Source organism: Cetorhinus maximus, chromosome 31 (assembly GCF_964194155.1).
Source record: "Cetorhinus maximus chromosome 31, sCetMax3.hap1.1, whole genome shotgun sequence".
NCBI classification, from domain to species: Eukaryota; Metazoa; Chordata; class Chondrichthyes; order Lamniformes; family Cetorhinidae; genus Cetorhinus; species Cetorhinus maximus.
In genome coordinates, this window is record NC_135909.1 from 18,238,983 (window position 1) to 18,255,834 (window position 16,852).

The window sequence follows — 16,852 nt, forward strand, 5'->3', positions numbered from 1 at the left end:
TATTTTAAGGCAGAGGTAGATAGGTGCTTGATAAGCAAAGGGGTGAAAGGTTATCGGGGGTAGAATGGAATTTGGAGTTGAGGCTAAAATCAGATCAGCCATTATCTTCTTGAATATCGAGCAGGTTTGAGGGACTGAGTGGTCTCTTCATGCTCCCAATTCGTATGTTCACACACATCACTTTTAAGAGATTCAGAATGAGTCGCAAATTCACTTAGAAACCCAGATATTGACTGATAGAACAAATCCCTAGCAGGAGAGTGTTCATGGTCAGAAGTTGCTGAACTCAATGTTAAGTCTGGAAGGCTGTAAAGGGCCTACTTGGAAGATGAGGTGCTATTCCTCCAGTTTGTGTTGGGTTTCACTGGAGCATTGCAGCAGGCCAAGGATGGACATGTTGGCATGAGATCAGGATGGGATGTTAAAATGGCAAGCGACAGGAAGGTCTGGGTCATGCTTCCGGACAGACTGAAGGTGCTCCACAAAGCGTTCACCCAGCCTCCGTTTGGTCTCTCCAATGTAAAGGAGACTGTATTGGGAGCAGCGAACACAGTAGCCCAAATTGAAGGAAGTGCAAGTGAAGCGCTCCTTCATCTGAAAGGAGTGTTTGGGCCCTTGGATGGTGAGGAGAGAGGGGGTAAAGGGGCAGGTTTTGCACCTTCTGCGCTTGCATGGGAAGGTGCCATGGGAGGAGGTTGGTGTTTTGGGGATGATGGAGGAATGGACCAGGTTGTCCCCGAGGGAAAGGTCCCCACAGAATTCTGACAGTGGGGTGAGGGGAAGATGTGTTTGGTTGTGGCATCATACTGGAGTCAGCAGAAATGGCAGAGAATGATCCTTACTAAGCAATCCTGATTGAGCGAAGAATTATACTTGCAGTGTGAACGAGAAGGGCAGAGTTTTAAAAATAAGGCATCTCCCATTCAAGATGGAGATGAGGAGGAATTTCTTCACTCAGATGATTGTTAGTCTTTGGAATTCCCTTTCCCAGAGAGCAGCGGAGGCTGGATCATTGAATATATTCCAGACTGAAATAGACAGATTTTACAAGCAAATCAAGGAATGAGGGAGACAGGCAGGAAAGTGGAGTTGAGGCCATAATCAGATCAGCCATGGTCTTATTTATGGCAGTGTAGACTCGAGGGGCTGAAAGGCCTCCTCTTGCTTCTATCTCTAATGTTCTTATGCCTGTAAGTTCTACCCCATTCTGGTTCCTTTATCTTTGCACGTTTGGTTTTAATCTCATTTCTCTCTTGTTTTTGCTTTCGGACGGCAGCTGTTCATGATTCCTCCATTCACACTCCTTTAGACTCATCTCTGGTTTTTGTTACTTGTTCCTTTACCATTCCCTGTAGCCTTGCAGCACCAATTATTTTGCCTTTGAATCTCTCCTGCCCTCTACCCTGCAGACTGAACCACAAGACAAAAGGTTTTTACTCAATTCACTAACGAGTAGCGAAGGAGAATTAATTAATAATCGGACAGTAAATGAGCATCTAAAAATCTCACAATATGTTAGAGGCAGGCATTCAGTTCGAGGAGAATGGTCACACACATGCTACAGTTTTCACCTTAAGCAAGTCCGATAAGGAGGGAATGAGCGATAAACTGAACTCGTTAAAATTCGCTCGGTGATTAACAGATAAAACAAGACAGGAAACAATCAGACACTCAAATAATTATTTAGTACAATATGTAGAATGCAAGCCCGAGGGAATGAAACTTCACGTTCTTGGTTCATGATGATTTGGGGGACAGAATTCCATGTTTTGAGTCAGCGATTAAGAAGGAACCTGTGCAAATATTGATTAACTGTGTCTTTGACGTGATGCTGTCTCCGCAATGCTGATACTCTCGACGGGACATGTCGAAGGGAGGACACTATTGTCCAACTTAGCATGGTGAATTACTGCAGGGTGTCCGGTAGATCGGACATACTGCAGCTTATACGTATAAACTTCATTATATACAGTTTTTCCATTTAGGAGAATAGCTTTTGCTCTTCAGGCAATCATAGCGTGTTAGAGAACAAGAGAAGGCCACTCGGACCATCATGCCTGTGTCAGCTCTTTGGGAGAAATGGGATGAGAGAAAATCTAGAGTTGTGTGTGTCTGCCGCATTTACAGCTTGTGTTCTTGTGTGAATAAAAAAACATGACAGAGGTTTGTTGCAGACTGAAGTGGTTACTGGAAGCGAGAAGCCGATTAAAATTCCTGTGGATGGTAAAGAAATATCAAATATATTTGTGGGGAGAGGCCAAATGTTTCTTCCTGCTTTTAATGAAAACATAAATAGCAGAGAATGGTTTCGATCCATCGACCTCTGGGTTATGGGCCCAGCACGCTTCCGCTGCGCCACTCTGCTACCTGTTGGCATTTTCCTGCTATGTCTTGTTGCGTTTGCGCAACATTCATTCCTGTTTTGTGGTTCAACAAGAGCACACGTATTCGGCGGCTCCCCCTGGCGACTCAATTCCACTTTGCAACACTCCCAAGAATGTAACAGACAGAGGACGACACAGAAGAGCAGTAATAGACTGTCCGCACACACGACGATAGGAAGGTAAAGGAGCATGGAGTGAATCACCATTTATGTAAATGCGTTCTCTCTTGCATAAATATGCCCCACATTCGTAAGGAATTTGCTGTTGCCTAAATTAGCTCCCTGTGCATGTGTTCTCTTGTTGAAATGTGTTGCGGTGTTTAAAGTGCTTTCCCGTTTTTTAAAAAAATATCTTCCCTGCTGTGCAACTTTGCTGTCTGCTTCGAACTGTGTTCACTGCCGAGTTCGAATCCCACCACGGCAGATGGTGGAACTTGAATTCAATAAAATATCTGGAATTAAAATTCTAATGATGACCATGAAACCATTGTCGATTGTCGTAAGTATCCATCTGGTTCACTAATGTCCTCTAGGGAAGGAAATCTACCGCCCTTAACTTATCTGGCCTACATGTGACTCCAGACCCACAGCAATGTGTTTGACTCTTAAATGCCTTCGGAACAAGGGCAATTAATGTTGGGCAATAAATGCTGGCCGAGCCAGCGATGTCCACGTCCCATGGACAAATAGAAGAAAAGAACTCTGCTCTCTGCTGTAGTTCTGTCCTGTCTGATGTGGAACTGTGCTCTCTGCTGTGGAACTGTTGAGAGATATTCTCTGTTGTGTAAAATACTTTCCTGTCGTGCAAATCTGTTCCAGGCTGTGGAAATACAATCCCTCTTGTACTTTTTTTCTTCTCCATTCTGTAAAATGTGACCTGATCAGAAGGTGTCCCCTGTTGTTCTTTGAAGATGTTTTCTGTGGGTAAGTATTTTCTTCTTGGTCTCATAATGTCCCCCAGCCGTGTTAAGATGCCTCGTGTTATGTTTAGAATGTCCCATTTCCTATGTGAAAATCGTGATATGCCACAACTGGACAGTTGTCAAATCTAAATTGCATCAATTAGCCTCTAGTCATGAATGTGATTGTGGGATACATATCATATCCATCAAACTCTGTTAATGTATGTGAGCGAGATTTGTTCTGTATCTGTCAGTCACAGGTAGTGTCTCTGAGTGTAGGATTCATTCTGTATCTCAGTCTGTGGAACAGTTTGTGAGATAACGGCAAAATACTGCGGATGTTATAAATCTGAAGCAAAAACAAAAAAATGCTGGCAAAACTCAACAGCATTTGCGTAGAGATAGACAGGATTAAAGTTTCGAGTCCGTATGACTGTTCTTCAGAGCTGAAGAAGAGTCAGACTGACTCATAATGTTAACTCTGTCTTTCTCTCCACAGATGCTGTCTAGCCTCCTGAGTCTTTCCGGATTTTTTTTTTCTTTTGTTTTTGGACAGTTTGTGAGAGTGGGATTCCTTCATAATGGGTCAATGTCTGGTACTTTATGTGAGGGTGGGCTTAATTCTGTATCAGTCAGTCGTACAAAACGTCAATCATTCTGTATTTATAACTTCTCATTACTGTTATGGAAAATCGGATTAATTCTGTATCTGAATGTCTCTGGTATTCTATGTGAGCTTTGGCAGCATTATTCAGCTCTCAGTTTCTCATACTTTGTGGGAGTTTGGAATTAATTCCTTTTCAGTGAGTGGTATTGTGTGGAAAGTATGTATTATTCTGTGTTGCGCAGTCCCCCATATCAATGGACTGGTCAGGTGCGCAGAAAAGTGGCAACTGGAATTCTACCTGGGGAAGTGTGAGGCGATGCACTTAGGGAAGTCAAACAAGGCAAAGTAAAATAAACTACATTGTTAATGGGAGAATACTCAGAGTTGTAGAGGAGGTGATGGTGTTTAAGTGAATGTCTTCAGATCCTTGAAGATACCAGTAGAGGTCGATAAGGTGATTCAGAGGGCATGTGGAATCATTTCCTTTATTAGCTGACTATAGAATGTAAGAGCGGGGGGAGGGCGGGTAATGCTGGAACTGCATAAATCATTAGTCCACAACTTGAGTACCGTGTGCCTTCTGGTCATCTTATTACAGAAAGGATGTAAATGGTCTGGAGAGAATACGGAGGAGATTTATTGGGATGTTGCCAGCACTGGAAAACTGCAGCAGTGAGGATATGTCAGGTAGGCTGCAGTAGTTCTCCTTGGAACAGAGGAGGCTGAAAGGAGATTTGATTGAGATGCACATTATTGTGAGGGGCCTGAATAGAACAAATGGGCAGAGCCTATTTACCTTCGCAAAGAGGTCAGTGACCAAGGTGTACAGACTTAAAGTGATTCGTAGAAAAATTGGAGAGGAGCTGAGGATGTCTAACTCAGAGGTTATCCAGGGTCTGGAACTCACTGTCTGAACTTGTATCAGGGGCAGAAAATCTCAACTGATTGAAAAGGTGCCTGCATATGCTCCTCAAGCGCCATAACCTGCAAGACTATGGACCAAGTGCTGGAAAGTGGGAGAATCATGAGATTAAAAAAAGTAAAGATGCTGTGTGTGAACGTATTTTTTTCTCTCAGCAGCAAATTGCTGTGATCCGGAATGTGTTGCCTGAAAGACTGGTTCAATCAGATTCAAAAGTAAATTTTAAAAGGGAATTGGACAAATACAGAAATGAAGGTATTTTCAGTGTAAGCAGAGGAGTTGGACTGATTCGCTTCGAAAGATGTGGCACAGATGCTATGAGTCCAAATATCACCGACTGCGCAAATATTATTCTTGAAATGGTGAACAGTATAACCCAGAATTCCAGTCGACTGGGAATACGCCCTATCTCCATCAGAAGGGTCTCACTGCGCAGCTGCGGGAAGGCCCAGCCACCGGAAACGGCTGCTGCGCGGAGCATGCACAGTGCGGCACCAGGAAGCTGAATGTAGGTGATCGTCGCCTCGTTAACACCGACTCTCAGCGCCGCCGCCGCGGGGACGGGGAGCGGGTCGGCGCTGTGAAGCCGATGGTGCAGCGCCTCCCCCATCCTCACCGCCGCTTCCCGGATTCTCCCGTTTGTACCGAGTCTTTGATGCGGTAACAGAGAGGGTTGGGGAGGGTGATGCTGTTCATGTGCTTTACATGGATTTCCAAAAGGCATTTGATAAAGTCTCACACAACAGACTTGTCAACAAAGTTACAGCTCATGGAATAAAAGGGACAGAGCAACATGGATATGGGATTGGCTGAGTGACAGGAAACAGAGGGTAGTGGTGAATGGTTGTTTTTCAGACTGGAGGAAGGTTTAAAGCGGAGTTCCGCAGGGGTCGGTGTGAGGTCCCCGGCTCTTCCTGATATAAATGAATGGCCTAGACCTTGGTGTACAGAGCATCATTTCAAAATTTGCAGCCTTCATGAAATTTGGAGGTATTGTGAACAGTGAGGAAGATAGTGTTAAACTTCAACTGGATATCAGCGTAAAAACAGAAAATGCTGGAAATACTCAGTTCTGATATCACAATCTGTGGAGTGATAAACAGAGTTAACTTTTCAATTCTGTATGACCCTTCTTCAGAGCTAAAGATATAGACAGGATATATGCAGGTGAGTGGAATGGGTAGACAAGTGGCAGTGGTAAAAGTTTAGGATCAGAATGCCTTGGGGCCGACCCTGGGGAACATGCACACTGTGTGCCTGGGAAAGTCAATGTATTGGATACAGCGGTTTCTCGGGCACAGAATTGTGGGAGTTGCAGCCACCATGAGCAGATGTCAGTAAGTGTTTTATTACAGGCTGATTGTCCTGAAATGTGAACTCTGTTTCTCTCTCCACAGATGCTGCCTACCTGCTGCATATTTGCAGAATTTTCTGTCTTTATTTAAGACTCCCAGCAGTCACATGATTTTGACAGTGAATTATTGCAGTTGTTGCTCACAAAACCAAAGGCCAGAAACACAAACTGACAAATGAGGCGTCCTTTTGCATCAGGGTGGATTTTGGGCATGGAAGTCGGTCTCTCGCTTTCTGTGAAGGTATGTTCTTGTTGGCTGACTTTCAACTGGAGTGTAGATGGAGGAGTAGTTGATGTGTTTCACCTTGAGTACTTTTGAGACCAGTAGAGCCTATCTATTTCTGATAAAAGGACACGAGCAAAAATCATTAGCTGTTTCCTGTACTGTAAGAGACTGACAAAGTAAATTCCATACTCTGATTTGGTGACAGAGAGTGACAGACTGAGTTAATTCCACCCAGAGTCATATACTGTAAGAGAGATTGACAGGTAGTTCATTCATAGAATCATAGAATGGTCACAGTCCAGGAGGTGGCCATTCAACCTGTCATGTCTGTGCTGGTTATATTCATCTTGTGCCACTTCACCACCTTTTCCTGTAGCTCTGCACATTTTTCCTTTTCAGTTAATCCAAATCTCTTTTGAAGATATTGTTTGAGCCTGCCTCCATCACACTACATAAGAACATAAGAAATAGGAGCAAGAGTTAGCCATTTGTCCACCCTAGCCTTCAATGCCATTCAATAAGATCATGGATGATCTGATTGTGGCCTTTGTTATTCACAATAAGAAGTTGTGGTGGAAGAATTAATCCAGGCTGGTCTTTTTGTTCATGCTGGTTTATTTTCAAGACAGCTCCTCAGTGCTACAGACTTCCAAGTAGCTTCCCCACAAAGTGTTTCAGCTGCATCTTTTTTTTCTGTTTAGGTGGGATAATCAATACCCGTCACCTGTTTAACCAACAGTAACAAGGCTTTTGTCATTCCAAAATCTGTCTAATTCAGCTTTGAACATATTCAATGACCCTGCATCCACTGCTGTCTGAGGTAGAGAATTTCAAAGATTAAAGATCCTTTGAGAGAAGAAATTTCTCCTCATCTTTGTCTTAAGAAGGAGACCCATCATTTTGAAACTGTGCCCCCCCCCCCCTCGTTCTAGATTCCCCCATGAGGGGAAACATCCTCTCAGCATCTTTCCCCCTCAGAACATTTTAAGATCTAATAAGATTACCTCTCATTCTTCTAAACTTAAATGACTATTGGCCCAAACTGCTCAATGTTTCCTCAAGGGACAACCCCTCATCCCAGGAATAAATCGAGTGAACCTTCTCTGAACTACTTTTTTTTTTGGAAAAATATACTTTATTCATAAAATATCTGAAAGAACATTACAAAACATTTCCAAATGGCCATCACAAAAAGTGCAATCATATTCAACTTTTCTACATGGATCACGAGGAGCAATTAATACCAGCAATGAACATTACAGTATTTTCAATATGGTCATCACAGACAGTCAGACAGTACAATGGTATTGGAGTTATCGATATACAACATGTTGCACTCTGAAGTGCTTCAATATAATTGAGACACATGTCGCTTTCACTATATACATTCCTTGTGAGTCATACAGTCGAGGGGTCCATACAATTCCCAGCCCCTCGGTGCACTATGGCAGAAAGGTCTTAGACAGTGACCTTTCCCCATTGCGCCTTTGTGGCGGCTGCCCCAAGCTTTAGTGCATCCCTCAGCACATAGTCCTGGACCTTGGAATGTGCCAGTCTGCAACATTCAGTCAGGGGCAACTCTTTGCACTGGAAGATCAACAAGTTTCGGGCAGACCAAAGGGCATCTTTTACCAAGTTGATGATCCTCCAGCTGCAGTTGATGTTTGTCTCGGTGTGTGTCCCTGGGAACAGCCCATAGAGCACAGCATCCTGTGTCACAGAACTGCTCGGGATGAACCTCGACAAAAACCGCTGCATCTCTCCCCAGACTTTCCACAAAGGCACATTTCACAAGGAGGTGAACAATGGTCACTTCCGCACTACAGCCACCTCAAGGGCAGCGTGCGGAGGGGGTGAGACTCCTGGCGTGCAGGAAGGATCTGATAGGGAGGGCCTTTCCTACCACCAGCCAAGCTACATCTTGGTGCTTGTTGGAAAGTTCTGGTGATGAGGCATTCTGCCAAATGACTTTGACAGTCTACTCGGGGAACCACCCGACAGGATCCACCATCTCCTTTTCCCGCAGGGCCTCTAGGACATTACGTGCTGACCACTGTCTGAAGGACTTGTGGTCAAAAGTATTTCTCTGCATAAATTCTTCCACAAGGCACAGGTGGTACGGCATGGTCCAACTACTTGGAGCGTTCCGCGACAGCGTGGCCAGACCCATCCTTCGCAACACCAGGGACAGGTAGAACCTCAGCACGTAGTGACACTTGGTGTTTGTGAACCGGGGGTCTACGCACAGTTTGATGCAGCCACACACAAAGGTGGCCATCAGAATGATGGCGATGTTGGGTATATGTCGCTCCTTCGACAAGATGACCAAAACTGTCCACAGTGTTCGAGCTGTAGTCTCACCAATGCCCTGTACAGTTGTAGCAAGGCATCTCTGCTTTCATTCTCCATTGTCTTTGCAATAAAGACCAACATTCCATTTGCATTCCTAATTACTTGCTCGAGCTACATGTTAACTTTTTGTGATTCATGTCCAGGATCTGTCTGAACCGCAGTATTTTGCAATCTCTTCACATTTATATAATGATCTGCTTTTCTATTTGTCCCACCAAAGTGGAAATCCTCACATTTTCTGACAGTATAGTCCACGTGCCACATTTTTCCCACTGACTTAACATATCTATATTGTTTTGTAGATTCTGTGTCCTCCTCACAACTTCCTTTCCCACCTATCCATGTACTGTCAGCAACTTTGTCTAGTCTGTCCTTTCATCTCAGTCATTAATATAAATTGTAAATAGCTGAGAACCCAGCAGGGGGAAGGGAGTGAGCCAGAGGTTGTCATACACGTCGGTATCAATGACACGGGGAGGACAGGTATGGAGCTCCCTCAGTCAGAATTCCAGCACCTAGGGAGGTAGTTAAAAAGTGGGCCCTCAAAGGGAGTAATCTCGGGATTACTGCCAGTGCCACGTGCTAGTGAGAGTAGAAATGTGAAGATGGGGAGAATCGATATGTGGTTTGAGGCTGGTGCAGGAGGGAGGGATTCAGGTTCTTGGGACATTGGGACCAGTTCAGGGGCAGGAAACACCTATTCAAACGGAACAGGTTGCACCTTAATAGGACTGGGACCAATTTCCTCATGGGGAGAGGCACTTGTGTGATTCAGGAGGGTTTGAACTAAATAGGCACGGGGTGGACATCAGTATATAGAAGCAGAGCTGAGGAATAACTGTGGAAGAAGTGGGAACATACAAGATAGGAGTAGATGAAGAAGGAATCTAAGAGCGATACAAGGACATGTGTATTATGGCATAAAGTGTGGTGAATAATGTTGATGAGCTAGAAGCACAAATAGCCGTGTGGGAATATGATGTCGTGGCAATGACGAAAACGTGGTTTAAAAATGGTGAGGACTGGGTGCTTAATTTTCACTGATGCAAAGTGTTCAGAAAAGATAGAGAAGGGAAAAGGGAGGTTTTAGGAGTACTAATTAAGGAAGTCACTGTAATCTTGGTAAGAGACAATATCCTCAAAAGGACAAGGGCAGAATTCATTTATTGGAGCTGAGGAATAATAAGAGGATGATCACACTCACGGGGATATTCAATTGGCCTCCAAAAAGGTGAGAGAGAGGGAGATAGAGGAGCACATCTGCAGGGAAATCACACCATGTGGGACTCTCAATGACGGTGACAGAAATGCCTGTCTGTCCCCCTGACTATGAAATCTCCACTAATGACTGCATTTCTACTCTTTGCTGTTCCCTCCTGTGCAGTTTCTTGCCCATTGATGCCATTGTCTGGACTGCACTCCTTCAGGGTGTCACCATTCCCAGCAGTCTCCAATGCTGAATACCGGTTTGACAGTGGCACACAACCCGAACACTCCTGCATTTCCTGCCTTTTCCTACTCTTCCGGATTGCCACTCATCTACTATCCTGACCTCTCTCTCTCTCCCTTTGAGGTGTTCAGCTCCTGGAATGTTCGATCCAGCGATCTCTCATCCTCCCTGATTCTCCACAGTGACTCCAGCTGCCCCTCAAGCTCGGAAATCCTGAGCTCGAGCTCAAGCAGCTGGAGACACTTCCTGCACATGTGGCCCCCAAGACACATGAAGTGTCCTGAGGTTCCCACTTGGGGCAGGAACTGCAAACAACAGGTCTCAGCTGCCCGTCCATGGTCGAAAACAAACCTCTATTCCCTCTTTTAGAATCCAGTTTGCACCTTGTTTAAATTGTTATTTATATTAAATACCTCAAGACCTGTTCTGCACTAATACTCTTATAATTGCCCTGATTGAAATGTTTAATTTTCCAGCTCCTCGTTTAATCAATGCCTCATTTTGAGAAATCTGCACAAACCAACCAGCTCCCTTCTTTCCCCTGATATCATGCTTTGACTATTTATTACAAACATGGCCGGTTTGCTCCAACCCCTCCCTCACAGCTCTTTATCCCCCCCACCGCTTTCACTCTTCTCTCCTTCTCTCTCTCACTGCTGCTCTCGGGCTGCTCTGCCGCTGCTCTTTATCCACCCTCCAGCCTCACTCAGCTCTCACTCTCCCTCTCGGCTCCTCCACAGTCCCAAGTTTCTGACTGTTTAGGAAATTCGCTGATCTTTCTTTGCTCCAAGATGGGAGACCTCACACTTCCCCATGTTGACCACCTTCGGCCAGTTTTGTTCACTCACTGAATCTGTCAATGAGCCTTTGAAACTTGCTGCTCCTGCCTACACTACTGACCATGTCACCTAACCTAGTGCCATCAGCAAACTTGGATATAGGCTGGAATTATTTCAAATTGAAGAGCTCTGGGAATGCAAACACAACAGCCAGCTGACGTGACAGAGAATCAGTTCAGTATAAATCTCTCCACGCTGAAAAACAGCCATTCACCACTACTTTCTCCTTTCTGTCCCTTATTCAATTTTGCATCCATGTTGCACCTGCCCCTTTAGTCCCATCTGCTTGAATTTTACTAACAAGTCTTTTTCAAACCTCTTTGGAAATCCTGACAAACACCATCAACCTCACTATCCTGGGCAATGTTCTTTGAAACTTCATCAAAGAACTTCATTAAGTATTTGCCAAGGTTTTCTGTTAACCAATCTGTGCTGGTTGTCATTTATCAACCCATGTTCTACCAAGTGACAATGAATTTTGTCCTGGATTATTGTGTCTCAATGTTTCCCCACCACCAACATTAGACTAACTGGTCTGTTGTTCCTAGCTTTATCCCTCTCCATTATAAACATGGATGTAACATTAACAACCTGCAGTTCTCCGGCTTCACTCCCATATCCAAGGAGGTTTGAAAGATTGTGGCTTGAGCTTCCTCTATTTTCCCCCTTCCTTCCCTCAGGAATCCAGGATGTATCCCATCCAGGTTATGTGACGTTTTTACTGTGAACGCTGCCAATCTTGTGATGGCCTCCTCTTTATCTATTTTCATCCTATCCAATTTCTCCACCAGCTCCTCCTTTACTGGGAGATTAGCAGCATCCGCTTGTTTCGTGATGACAGAAGAACTGTTCTCATTTAGTACCTCAGCCCTCTGCCGCCACAGGATCTTCTAATCAGCTGACCTTTTTAGTAACTGTCTATACATTGGTAAAAGACTTCTGTTTTTGGTTAGGTTACCTTCTAATCTTTTCTCATACACTCTCTTGGCTGACCTAATTTCCTATTTCAGCTCTCCTCTGTGCTTTCTATATTCTGTTTGGTTCTCTAATGTATTATGAATCTGACAATTATCATCAAGCTTCTTTGCAGTTCCCACAGAGCACAGGATGTGTAGGCAACAGCTCTCAGCTGTCCCAACACTTCACTGAAATGAGCCATTTAATTAAAGTTCTTGTTATTTAGATTGTTCCTCTCTTTCTCTCTTCTACTTTTGCTGTTGTCTCTCGGTTTCAATTACACATCAGCTCCTTCCCCGTCTGCACCTAATCCCCACTCTCCACAAAATCCACATTTTAAACTCTTCACTCTGCAATTCACTCTCTCTGTGTTTGAGCTTGCTGGTCACTCTGGTACTTTTTGTAAAATAATTGTTCTACTTTATTTATTCGAAAACAGTTTGTTTTTAAATTATCAATTCATTTGCACTGTAATTCTAGTTCATCGGAATTCAATGTTTCAATAAATTGGAACTCAAGAAAATCTAGAGATGACTTACTTGTTCTGCAATGGCGTGTCTATTCCACTTAGTTCATTAAACCCTGTTCTAAACAGAAAGCTTAATCCAGATAATATCTCGACCTGATGAACTGATGATGCACAGAACTCTCAGCTTTTTACAGGAGTTATCCCGCTTTTGATTTTAACTTGTTCGCTGGTGTCGATTTACTTGGATTCTTCACCTGATTTCTCTGCTGTCCAATGAAGTTCTCCCAGCAGAGTTCTCAATAATAATTTGATTTTTCCTCACAGGATTTCAATCTTGATGGTTTTTGAATTGCTTTATTAAAGGATTTAGTTTTGTAACTAGCTCTAACTCCCTAGCTCTCCTCATGATCAGACAGGAAGTTTCACTGCTGCGTTTTCAAGCAGCTGACAGCTTAATTTGAAAAACCATTGAGACAGGATTTTGGGTTTGAATCCAGTCACAAATCTGGTTGTGATGCCTTGTGGCTCCAGCTGTCACGTGACCTGCCAGGGGATGACATCATAATTGCCCCAGTCATGTAGCTGTTGATTGGTCGATTTCTTAAACACTTTCACTGGGACTGACCTGGTCGCAGTCGCCTTTGGAACACAACGGTGTTTTTTTTCAAATCCCACACCGGAATTTGTGTGTAACAAAGAAGACTGATACTCCAGTACAGCACTGAGGGAGGGCTCCACTATTCGAGGTGCTATCCTTCAGAAGACCCATTAAAACGAAGCTCCCTCCAGCCTCTCATTTTGTTGTAAGTGATTCCATGGTGCTCTGCCGAAGACCCGAGCAGTGGCGTTATTCTCCTCCCCGCTGCCTGCGCAGTCGCTGATATTTATGTCTCAATCAACAGCCCAAGACATGGTCACATTGGTGCTTTTGGAGGTTTCCTATGTGCAAATTAGCTGCCTCTTTCTGACAGAAAGTGTTTGTTCCTTTTCCCTGGATGAGTTTCAGTTTTGCACAAATAAAACATGAAATTTGACTGAAAACTCAACTCAGGTGGGACTCAAAATCACAACCAATGCATTAGTAATAAAGGATAGAGGGTTTAATTGATCAGAGTGTGTGATGAACTAATGCTTTCTGTATTAAGTACCGATTTCATTGAGATAATATTAGAGAGAGGGAAACAGCTGGATTTTAATTCCAATCCTATGGCTACTATTCCCAAAAACACCATGGAATTGGGTCAATAGGCAGATGTTCCTGCATTAAAATACCCAAATACTGATCAAAGGATTCACAGCTGGTAAAATCTGGGAAATGCAGCTTGGATAGGATACTGCAACATTTACTGGGAGCTGCGCTGTGTGTAGGATTCTAGTTCTGAACTGGAGATTTTCAATATTGAGAGAATAACAGCATCAACAAATTTGGACAGGGCTGCACCTCGTTTCAGTTCCCTCCAATAACTATTGAGCACAGATCCGGAGTTAACCCTAGAATCATAACCCACATCAAAGATTGAGAATGATAAAATAAACCTCACATTCACATAGAAAATCGGACAGGGTGAACTACTGAACAAATCCATCATGTTACCAGGCACTGACAAACTGCACAATACACACACAGCACCAGAGCCTGACAGATGCAGAATGAAGCCCATTACTCACAGCACCAGCGACTGACCAGTACAGAATAAATCACCCACTCACTACAGTAACGGAGACAGACAAATGCAGAATGAATCCCACATCACACACAGTACAGCTGACCAGTAGATACAGAATACATCTGATACCGTTTGACATTCAGAAGTTGAGAATGAATCAGACTTTCACACGGTGCCAAACACTGAGACACAGAGGAATCATAAGCACACGTTCAGAATCAAAGTCTGATAGAGACAGAATGAATCCCACAGTCATTAATGAAAATGAAAATAGCAGAAGATGGTTTCAATCCATCGAGCTCTGGGTTATGGGCCCAGCATGCTTCCGCTAAGCCACTCTGCTAGATGGGAAGGGAGTGCCACAGTGTTATTGTCACTGGACGAGTATTCTAGAGACCCAGGGGACCCAGTTTCGAATCCCACCATGGCAGATTGTGAAATTTGTCAAAACTCTGATTGTCGATTGTCGTCAAAAACCATGCAAAACCTGCCTCTTTTACGTGACCCGACTGGTAACTCCAGGCCCCTGACCCGCAGTAACGTGGTTGTCTCTTAAATACCCTCTGAACAAGGGCAATTAGGGATGGACAAAGTTGTGCACAGCATCTGGGATTGAGTGTTACAAAATGTATCTAACACTTGCACAGATTACCAGACCCTGACAGACAAAATGAATCCCACTCTCACATACAGCATCACAGACTAACAGATGCAAAATATGTTTCAAAGATTCCCAGATATTGAGAATGACTCCCACATTCCTGTTCAACACTTGACACTGACAGATACAGACTGAATTCCACACACACATTGAGCAGCAGATGTTGGAATGCCCAAAATTAATCCCACCTTCAGACACAGAACCAGGCTCTGACAGTGAATGAGAAGTGCACAATCAGATAGTACCACAGACTGAACGATCTAGAATCGATACCACATTGACTTACAATGCCAGAGACTGACAAACACAGGTTGAATCTCATTTACAGACAGTTACAGGGACTAACAGGTATAGAATCAATCCAACACTCTCATATTGTGGTCAAGAATGAAAGATACAGCATTTATCCCAAACTGGTATATCATAGAAACAAGGATCAAGAGTAGGCCATTCGGCCCTTTGAGCCTGCTCCACCATTCAATATGATCATGGCTGAACCTCTATCTCAACGCCATATTCCCTCTTTCTCTCCATACTCCTTGATGCCCCAAATATCCAAAAATGTACCAATTTCTTTCTTGAATATACTCTGTGACCCGGCCTCCCCAGCCTTCTGTGGTAGAGAATTCCACAGGCTGACCACCCTCTCAGTGAAAATGAGACCATGAAGCCGCACTGAAACATCTTTATGGGGTATGTGGAACATTCCTTGTTCCAGTCCTACTCAGGCCCCCTCCCGCAACTCTTTCTTCGGTATACCGATGACCATTTCGGTGCTGCTTCATGCTCTCACCTGGACCTGGAAAAAATGATCCATTTTGCTTTCAATTTCCATCCCTCCATCACCTTCATAGTCCAACTCTGACACTTCCCTTCCTTGACCTCTCTGCCTCATTTTCTGGTGATAGACTGTACATCAATATTCAATACAATCCACTGGTTCTCCCTTATCTTTTCTACTAGTTACACCCTCCAAAAACTTCAGTAGATTAGTTAAGCATGATTTCCCTTCCATAAACCCATGCTGACTTTGTCTAATCCTATTAATGCTTTCCAAGTGTTCAGTTACCATGTCTTTTATAATAGACTCTAGAATTTTCCCCACTACTGATGTTAGGCTGACTGGCCTGTAGTTCTGTTTTTTCTCTCCCTCCTTGTTTAAATAGCGGGGTTACAATTGCCACCCTCCAATCTGTAGGAATTGCTCCCGAGTCGAGAGATTTTCGATGATTACCACCAATGCATCCAATATTTCCTGGGGCACTTCCTTTAGTAGCCTGGGATGTAGATCATCAAATCCTGGGGATTTTTCAGCCTTTAACCCCATTAATTTCTTGACCACAATTTTTAAACTAATACTAGTTTTCTTCAATTCCTCCCTCTTGCTAGACCCTTGGTTCCCTAACATTTCTGGAAAATTATTAGTGTCCTCTTTTGTGAAGACAGAACTAAAATATGTGTTCAATTCTCGTGCCATTTCTTTGTTCCCCATTATAACTTCCCCCAGTTCTGACTATAAGGGACCTACATTTGTCTTTGCTAATCTTTTTCTCTTCACATATTTATAGAAGCCTTTACGGTCAGTTTTTATGTCCCTTGTAAGTTTAATCTCATACTCCATTTTCCCCTCCTTGACGAATCTTTTTGTCCACTTTTGCTGAATCCTAAACTGCTCCAAATCTTCAGGCTTGCTCTCTTTTCTGGCAATTTAATATGTCTCCTCTTTGGATCTAATTCTATCCCTAATTTCTTTTGTAAGCCATGGCTGGGCCACGTTTCCTATTTTATTTTTGCGCCAGACAGGAATGAATAATTGTTGTAATTCATGCATACGTTCCTTAAATATTAGCCATTGCCTATCCACTGGTCAACCTTTTAATTACGGTTCCCCAGTCCATCATTGCCAACTCGTGCCTCAGACCCTCGTAGCTCCATTTATTTAGGTTCAGGACCTTCGTTTTGAATTCAACTTCTTCACTATCCATCCTAATGAACAATTCCATCATTTTATGGTCGCTGTTCCCCAAGGGAGCTAATTCTTTCTCATTGCATTGCACCCAGTC

The 16,852-nt window shown here is 43.6% G+C and overlaps 2 protein-coding genes and 1 non-coding gene across 3 annotated transcripts in view; 1 reads left to right on the forward strand and 2 right to left on the reverse strand.

Annotated features, from left to right (window-relative positions):
* Window positions 1–16,852, reverse strand: part of LOC144670280 (histone H2B 1.1-like) — a 495,251-nt gene that overhangs the window by 400,157 nt on the left and 78,242 nt on the right. The window lies entirely within an intron of this gene.
* LOC144670308 (histone H2B-like) overlaps window positions 1–16,852 on the forward strand; it is a 518,579-nt gene that overhangs the window by 231,573 nt on the left and 270,154 nt on the right. The gene's annotated exons all lie outside the window — the stretch shown is intronic.
* On the reverse strand, window positions 2,294–2,365 carry trnam-cau (transfer RNA methionine (anticodon CAU)). The gene has a single exon. It is a non-coding gene; the product is annotated as a tRNA-Met (tRNA).